Source organism: Toxotes jaculatrix, chromosome 11 (assembly GCF_017976425.1).
Source record: "Toxotes jaculatrix isolate fToxJac2 chromosome 11, fToxJac2.pri, whole genome shotgun sequence".
In the NCBI taxonomy this organism is placed as follows: Eukaryota; Metazoa; Chordata; class Actinopteri; family Toxotidae; genus Toxotes; species Toxotes jaculatrix.
In genome coordinates, this window is record NC_054404.1 from 298034 (window position 1) to 307500 (window position 9467).

The 9467-nt window shown below is 48.5% G+C and overlaps 1 protein-coding gene across 1 annotated transcript in view; it reads left to right on the forward strand.

Annotated features, from left to right (window-relative positions):
* Nucleotides 1-4586: 4586 nt before the first annotated feature.
* dlk2 (delta-like 2 homolog (Drosophila)) overlaps nucleotides 4587-9467 on the forward strand; it is a 15241-nt gene continuing 10360 nt past the window's right edge. The window contains exon 1 of the mRNA XM_041050643.1: nucleotides 4587-4834. The gene's annotated coding sequence lies outside the window, so the exon portion shown is untranslated. The remainder of the gene's footprint in view (nucleotides 4835-9467) is intronic.

Consider the following 9467-nt stretch of genomic DNA (forward strand, 5'->3'; position numbering starts at 1 on the left):
CAGGAATCCCGACCCCCCACACCCCCCACCCCCACACACGTCCTGCGTGCTGACGTCATACACCTTAATCCGTGGAGTTGTAAAGGTGGAGCGGAGGGCGGAGGGGGGGGGGCGGTCGGTAGATGGCAGTATGGTCAAGACCAGAATTGTGTGTGTGTGTGTGTGAACATGTCTTTCTATAGTTGTGTGGACAAATTTACTTTCAAAACCATCGTTGTGAGGACATTTTGATGTGAGGACATTTCAGCAGGTCTACACAACTTTAAAGTGCAGTGACTTGTCTCATGATTTTTAGGACATTTACATGAACTACAGTGGTCACATGGTCTGAGACTGAGACCTGGAGACCACCAGGACCACCACCAGTTCCGCTGAGTCCTCCTTCCTAAAGAAGAGGGACAAACTGGGGCAGGATCAGACTCCACAGGAGGACAGGAGGACAGACCGCTGAGTGATGATTCTCCAACTGGTTCCTCAGCTCACTGTCGAGGTTCGAACCAAGAAACCTGCCAATCAAAGCCTCAGCGGCAGGGGGGCGGGAACATGTTTACAGACAGACCTGGGCTCTTCAAAACACCTGAGCAATAATCACCTGTCCTCTCTGTGTTTTCATTCCACCAATCAAATCGTCTTCACACTGGGACTCTACTCACAGGGACAGAAACACACACACACACTCACTCACACACACACACACACACACACAGATAGCAGCTGTTGAGCAGATTATCGTCTCCCTGCAGAACGGAAAGACGAGGACAATGTCCAGCTGCTCCACAACAATGCAGATCCCCTTTGTCCTCTGATATGAGAGCTATGGGAGTAATGGGAGGTATGGACAACATGTCACTGGTTTGAGTTCCAGCAGCTGCTGGTGTCTCTCCAACAAGTCTCAAAACCAGAATCACAAGAAAGACGCTCAGAGATGGAGACCAGCAGGACATTAGATTGCTGCTGACCAATGACTGAGCACTGTCCCGATCAGCTGATCAGCTGATCGGGACAGTGCTGAGGACTGATCACAAAGCTCCAGCTCAGACGATGGAGAATGTGACGGTAGTTTTGTGTGTTTGTGTGCGGAACGTTCCGGTCCACAGATCAGACCGGAGACAGACCACACACACACACACACACTGATCCTCTGTGTAAAGGCCTGTGATTCAGCACACTGAGTACGAGGACAACACACTGACTGTAACAGTTTCACCTGAGGCTTCTCGTCTCCTCTCAGACACTTCTGTGACTGAACGTCCTCCATGATGGACGACCTCCGTCAGAGAAGAAGTGGAGGACAGAGGAGCTGGAAAGGTGAAGAAGAAGAAGAAGGAGAAGAAGAAATGTCATGTTCCTAACCTGACCTCAGGTCAGTTGATGGAGCCTGACAGCTGGATCATCGTCTGATGGTTCAGGGAACAGGAAGTGAGTCGGACCATCAACAGCAACCTGTTTCATGGAAAAGGTCAGAGGTCACAGGTGAAAGCAGGTGGAAAGCAAGTGAAACCTCTCCCGCAGTTCTACTGACAGGAAGCCTCAGCCCTGTTCCTGATGCACTTTCAAAATAAAACAAGGCTTAATAATGATTTTAAATGATCTGATATTTTAAAAGCAGTGATGTTTTCTTCAAACATCACCGCATCCTGTTTGTCTCTGGACTGAAATAACTGCACCTCAAGGTCAAAGGTCACACAGCCATCAGAGAGGAAGTGAAGGAAAACAGGAAGCGCTGAAGGAAAGGAAAAGAAAGAGCTGGTGAAGGACAGGAGGATGTAGGTAAGGAAACAAGGAGGCAGGAAGAGAAATGCAGGACAGAAGAAATAGAAGGAAATATGGAAGAGGAAGACAGGAAGGGAAAGGAAGTGAAGAAAAGGGGATATGAAGGAAACAAGGAGTTAAAGGAAAGAAGACAGAAGGAGAAAATGTAGGGAAAGAAAGTTGAAGAGAGGAATCAAGAAAAGAGGGTGGTACAGGAGCGAAAGAAAGAAGGGGGTAGGAAAGGAAAGAAATAAATATGTAAGGAAAGGATGGAGTGAAGGACATTCAAAAGGAAAGAAGCAAAGGAGCAGGAAAGTTTTAGGGAAAGAGGGATGAAGTGAAAGAGAGAAGGAAGTAGTAAAGAAACATGATTAAAGATGTGGAAGGACACAAAGAGGAAGAAAAGAAAGGAAAGAAGGAAAAAATAAGGACGTAAGGAAGGCAAGATGGGTAGGAAAAAAGGAAAAGGGAAGCAGAAAGGGAAGGAGGGATGTAATGAAAAGGAAGGAAAGGAGAAAAAACAGAAAAAAGAAGGGAGGAAACGGAGCTAAGGAAAAATAAAGAAAGAAGGAGTAAAGGAATAAAGGGGTAGGGAAGGAAACAAGATAGGAGAGATAGGAAAGGACATAAAAGAACAAGGGAAGTAATCAAGGAAGCATGCGTGTGTGTGATGCCTTCATCTGAGTTTTAAAATGGGAGGGTGGTGGTGGTGTAGGTGGGTGAGGGGGTCCTCAGCTGCTGTGGTGATGGAGGGGTCAAGGCTGCCCCCACCCCCCCCCATTCTTCTCCCTGGATAAACAGAGAGGCATTGTGGGGCAGGAGGTTTCACAGTGTCGAGCAGAGAGGAATCTCCCAGCTGCTCCTGCTGCGTTTCATTCATCAGGTTAGACCCTCATCAGCCGCTCAACACCCCTCAGCCCACCCCCGACCCCCCCACCGCCGTCTGAGCGCCGCTCCAACGTCAGCCGATGGTCAGATTTAGCTGCCGAACGCCGTCACAGAAAGATCCGGTTACAGCTGAAGACCAGAAAACTAAAGCAGAGAGCTGGAAAAACCAGGAATCATGAGGAGGCGAAACTGGCTCCGCTGATTGGCTGGTTATTGGTTATTGATTGGTAGATAGAGATGGACGGAGGCGGAGGACGGTGGGTGGTGTTGGTGAACCACAGTTGGCTGTGGATCAGAGATGCCCCCCCTCTGCTCATCGACCAGGTGCAGTCAGAGAACAGGTCTCCCCTCCTCCCATAAAATATATCATCAATATGTGTGACAGGTTAAAGTTTAATGTTAGAGAATCCTGCAAGTGGTTCTACACCCAACTCTGACTTCCTGTTCTACGTGGTTCTAGAGGTCCTTTTGGGGGTTCTGGGTGTCCTGTGAGAGGTTCTTAGGGTATTGTAGGTGGTTCTAATTTAAAATTCTAAAAAGGTTTTTGAGGTCCTTAAGGGGGTTCTCAGAGGTTCTAGCAGTGAGTGAAGAGGTTCTAAGGGTCTTCTAGTGGTTCTTTGTGGTGGTTGTAGCCATCACTGAGGAAGGTTTTAGGGTTCCTGTCGATGGTTCTATGGACCTTTGGTGGTTTTAGTGGCCCTGTAGGTGGTTCTAGGAGACCTTGAGGAGAATCAAGGAGGTTTGAGGGGTCCTGTAGGAGGTCTTAGAGGCCTTTTAAGTGGTTCTAATGGTCCCTCAGGAAGTTCTCTGAGTCCTTATGGAACCATTGGTGATCATCAAAGAGATTCTGGCCTCCATCAAGAAGGTTCTAGACGTCCATCCAATGGTTGTAGTCGTCTTTTAGGTGGTCTCTTGGTCACTGAGGGGGGTCTCACAGTCACATGTATCGTTCTGTAAATAAATAAATAAATAAAAACATAATGTTTTTTTATTTACAGTGAGTTAACTGTTTCCCAGTATTTCGTCTGTCAGGATCAACTGTCTCTGAGCTGCTGCTTCTTCACTCTCACCTGAAAACATCTAAAAAGCTCCACCTTGTTCCAGGTGAGGACAAGTCTCTGCCTGCTGGGACACGAGACGCCTCCTGATCTGAAGTCAGATGTGATTCAGTAACAGACATGCAGAAACACGAGCAGACGAGAGGGAGACGGCGTCTCGAGCTGACACACTCGGCCTGCTGGGAGCTGACTTACACAGACAAAACAGATCAGAGTGGAGGATCAGATAGAGGAGGGAGGGAGAACAAACAGTGTCTCCCCCACGTCCAAAAGACATTTTAAGAAGAACGAGACAACAGGAGCGTCCGTGACAGGACAGGAAGCTTCACATTCAGAGCTCAGGTACAATCAGTCACAAGCATCCGAGAACATTTAAACCAATAAAACACAAAAGAGTTCAACTCCCTGCTAACGTCCTCTACACACCCGTCTCTGTCTCCGTGGTGCTGAGACCCAGACTCGTGTCCTTTTCTTTGCTTGTGGTTTTGTTTGTGAGCTGACACACACTGAAGCGACTGCAGCCTCGTTCACAGCTTCAACTGTGAAAGTGTTAAAGCTGATGCCGACAGTGTTTATGTGTCCAATCAACACTTATTAACACCTGAGTGTGGAGGTGGAGGTGGACTGAACACATACACACACTCACACACACACACACAGCGTCTGTGTGTGTGTGTGTGTGTGAGTGTGTGTGTGTGTGCTGATCAGGTTTAATTTAACACTACAGTTATCTGACAAACAACAGGAGACCCAGCAGCTCCTCCCCTCCTCCGCAGGGTATGATCCTGACATACCCGGCGGAGGGGGAGTGTGTTAAATGAAGGGGGAGGACGGGTGGAGGAGAGTCTCAGTGTCTCAGTGTCGTTTGTCTGCAGCTTCACACACAAACACACACTCTGCAGAGGAGTGTGTGTTCAGAGAGCCAGCAGAGGAGGAAGCCGTCGTCTGAAGGTGCGGACGCTCCACTGTGCCTTCAACTCTCAGCTTCCTGTTTCATTATTTTTAACTGCTCCATCAAACGGTGTGGGACAGGACGCTGCCTAAGGACATCTGTCTGAGGACATCTGTCTGAGGACGTCTGTCTGAGGACATCTGTCCTCAGAGTTTGACTCTCCTTCAGGACTCAGCACATTCAGGCAAGTGATGGATTTCAGTTCAGCTTTTCCCAGAGTCTGTTTAACAGGTGAGACTTTTCTTCCACGGCTGCAGCGACGTCTCAGACCGTCGTCACAGGCTGCAGAGCGTGACGCCTCCGCTGCCTCACATCTGCTTGTTTCACATGTCTTTCGTGTGCTCGCTCTGTGGCTGTAGCTGCTGCTCGGACTTCAGGGGCTGACAGTCACACGTCTCCTCCACGGTCGTGGAATTCGATGTTCAGTGTTCTCTGTGACCTTTTAAGGGTCTGAACAACGTGAGTGAGGCAGGTGTAAACCGTCGGTACAGACCTGCTGAGCTCACCAGCACTGAGCAGCTGATCAGGGTTTGATTACTCTGGATTTATTGATTACTCTGGATTCAGCTCCACTGTTGATAAAACCTTCGTGCTTTCATGAAAAGTTTTGAGAATTGGCTTGAGGAGGATGACTGTCCTCTGCTGACAGCTTTAATCTGAGCCTGAGAGACTGCTCAGGCTCAGTCAGGTGCTGGTCCTGGATCAGGTCTGATCGGCTCCTGATGAGTTCGCCGCTGTCACTGACGCATCAGCCGCTGCAGGACGTGGAGTTTACAGATTCTTGTGTTTGACTCATGTGTTTTCAGGCGACAGCTGTGACCGATGGTGCATGACACGTTCTTCTTCTCACGCAGGTTTGATTCCTGTTAAATTCCTCTGAGCTCTGGGATCGAAACACACGTGTTCAGCTTCAGGCTGTAAAAACCACTCCATAAATACCAGCACTTCAAAATAAAAGCCCTCAGTGCAGACTCTTCAGGGGGAGAGGCATGGACAGACAGCGAGGACGTGTCCACTTTATTCCATCAACTTTCAGGTTGCGGTGACCTTTGACCTTCTTGCTGAACAGTGTGAATTCAATTCAGTACAGGGCAGGACAGTGGGGTTTAGCAGATCCTGGTTCAGATCCAGAACCGGTCGGCTGAGGCCTTTCAGTGTAATAAGGTTCATTTACTGAGTAAAACCACTGAGCCCAGTTTAAACTCTGACAACGACCCACACAGACACACACTGTGAGTCTCTGTGGACGAAGACATCAGCTGAGTGAGGGTAAGATGTGGATGTTTTGACCTCTGACCCCTGGTGATGTTTAAAGAAGTGAGGAGCTGACAGATGAAAACACATCAGATGCTGATGTGACGTGAGTCGACTGTCGGAGCTTGAAGGGCGTTTCACTTTCTGATGAAACCTTCAGAAACACAGCACAAGGTTTTCTTCTTCTTCTTTTTCTTCATGCCTTAAAGCGTCCAAACATCAAACACAAAAAACGTAATCAAACATGGAAGGTTGGAAAATTAGAATTTGGACAGAAACTTTACAACTGGAATAAAACTCTGGGAAAATCACGTCTCTCAGTGACCGAATGTCTTTTTAGCTGCGCTGAAATATGATGTCATGATGTTTACACAACAAAAAGACGCTGTTGGCGTTTCTCTCACACAAAGAACCGCAGCTGGTAAAAAGAGTACAAACAGGTTGTGTAGTGTGACACACAACCAGCAGAAGTAACAACAAACATCTGCGCCACTGACGCTAACTACAGACGCTCCGGAGTGATCGAAACTACGAACTGAAGCTACGAACACGACACACATGTAAATACAACATGAAAAATCCAAATATTAAAACCAGCTGGTGACAAACATTAGGCAGATCCAGGCGCAGCAGATGTTTCCAGGTGTTCACGCCGATTATTTCCTCAGATATTAATGTGAAGAATCTGTGCTGTGTGGTGACTGACTGCTGCTGCTGCTCTTCTGAGTTCGGTCTGTTCTACACCCTGTACTTTGATTTCATTTCTGAGGACGTGGGTCGTGTCTGCCTCCACCTGCTGAGATCCTCTCAGAAACCTGCTCTGGATCCGTCTATCCATTAGTCTGGGGGTGGGGACCGGAGATGATCGCAGCTGATGCTGGATGAGAGGCGGGGTTCACCTGTGCAGGTGTCCAGTCACTCACACAGCAGAACTGAGGACACTTTAGAGTCACCACCAAACGTCAGCTGTACCAGTCACAGCTGATCAGACTGAGAGCTGAGTATTTTTCTTTTGTTATGTGAGTTCATTCAGTAAAAGATGTGAAAACTTCCTCTGCTGTGTTTTTGTTCTGACTGAATATCAGAGAACAGGCAGAGGAATGAGAGAGAAACAGATTCTTCTACAGTGGTTCTGTGAAGAACAGAAGAATGAGCTGTGTGTGTGTGTGTGTGTGTGTGTGTGTGAGTGTGTGAATTACATGTTGAAGCATTAAATTGGCCACCTGTTGCTATCCTTTCTCTCTCTCTCTCTCTCTCTCTCTCTCTCTCTCTCTCTCTCTCTCTCACACACACACACACACACACACTCCTCTCATTCTTTACTTTCTCAACCAAACACTCTGAAATACAAGCTATGATGAGGACGCGTCGTCTCAAGGTCTACTTGCAGCTCAGACGTGGTTGTAGGTTCAGGTTAGAATCAGGTTTAGGTCTAGATCAGGGTCAGGGACTAACAAATGTTGACGAGTGTCCTCTCAACTCATGTAAGGCAAGAATGTGTGTGTGTGTGTGCTTTGGTATGTGAGTATGGAAGATACTCAGTTACACACACTCACACATGCTCAGTAATCCAGGCATGTCAGTTCCTGTCTTTGCGGAGGTTCTGTTCGTCGCTGTAATCTCTGGAAAAACAATCCTGCCCGTTGTTTCCCGCCACTGCCGCCTGCCAGTCAAGTGCGTGGGCAGAGCAACCTCAGGGTCCATCACTACAGCAACCGGCTGCACGGAGTGAAGCTGCGAGCAGGAAGAAGAGACAAACAGAGAGGAAAACACTCAGCGTGGAGAGATCTGGCAGCAGAAACCAGGACGAGATCTGAAGAGAAAACCTGCAGACGGAAACTTCCAGCAGGAAGCAGCAGGTAGGAACAGGAAGCTGAAACCGATCACATGCTTTAAACTCCTCCGCTACAGGTTCAGGTGCTGAGACAGTGTGCTCTGAATTTAAAGGAGCAGTCTGAGGTTTGGTCAGAGGAAACCGTTAGCCTCGCTAACGTCCACCTGGACGATCAGCTGCTGCCAGGGACGGTTGGACAGAGCTGTCTCTGTGGGCTCAGCACAGGCAGCTTTGACCCGCTGGACACAGAAAAAACAGGTGCTGACCAAAAACAAACAAACTCAGCTTTTCTTCTCATGTTTGTGAGTTTACAGTGGAACAAACGAGCTCCAGGAAATAGCCACAGCCTCGTTCTCAACAGTCTGAAACTCAAACTAAAGCTTTCACCGTCCGTCCGGCTTCTTCCTGTCAGCGTACGTGAGTTTTCTCTGGTGTGGTGGTGGTGGACTGAGGGCAGACTGGACCCTGCAGTGACACATCCTGTATTCTGAGACAGGACCTGCTGGGTTAGCTGGTTAGCATGCTAACATCGGTGGAAGATAAGTTGATTAGCTGATGATGAACTCGCATCATTTCCTCAACACCGGTCAGTAAACCGCTGCTGACGCTAACTTTGGCTTTGTAACGACACAAAAACACGCAAAGAGCTGCGTTAAGCCGGAGAGGTAGCGACGGACTGAATGCTGAGGCTCAGGTCTGAGGGTGAAGGGGTTACACATCAGTAGAAGGACGCCCCTGCCACTCTACAGGAATAAGGAAGCAGCCGTCACCATGGGAACGGAAGGACAGTCTGCCCTGTGTGAACAGCCTTTCATTTTCCATCTGCAGCCGTGGGAGCTGAACGACACGTCTGGGATTTCCTACAGTGAAGTCAGCACCAGGAACGCTGTTTCCTCCGGTCGACGCCCAGCGAGACCACCCAGCAAACCTGAGTCAGTCCATCAGTCCATCTGAGAGACAGAACAGTGGATCTACACTTCTGTTGTCTTACTCAGCCACCTCATGTTATATGGACCAGTCTGTCAGTCTGACGTTTGTCCTGAGGGTGGCGCAAGAGGAAAGACCACGGAGCCATAAGAATCCACAGGTTCACCCTCTGAGCTCAGAATACAGTCTGAGCGGTAGATGTTCACACATCTGGCTCTGGACCAGCAAACATCTGGATCAGGTTTAGAAGCAGCGGTTTGGATTCAGACCAAGGTGCTCGAGTCCACATTGGTTGAAAAGGTTTAAGACGCAGAAACATCGGGTTCATGGCGAGACACTCAGAGACCGTCAGACAGAGACCCTCATACAGAGACACTCAGACAGAGACACTCAGACAGAGACCCTCAGACAGAGACCGTCAGGCAGAGACACTCAGACAGAGACACTCAGACAGAGACCCTCATAAAGAGACACTCAGACAGAGACACTCAGACAGAGACCGTCAGGCAGAGACACTCAGACAGAGACACTCAGACAGAGACACCTGATCACCTGACCAGTTCATAAACAAAGAAATTCATCGCCAGCAGTTTCAGTTACTGATCAGTCGTTGATGTTTTCAGAAGAGAAAAATATTGATCATGAATACTGAATGTGGACGTTTCGTCTTTCGTGAACATCTGGGTTGCAGATGTTTTTCAGTGTGATTGTTAACGACTAAAGACAAAGGTCAGGACATGGTGTGAAATTCCAGGTGACAGTGGCTCCTGCTGAGGGGTCAGGGCCCTGAATGAGTCTGACT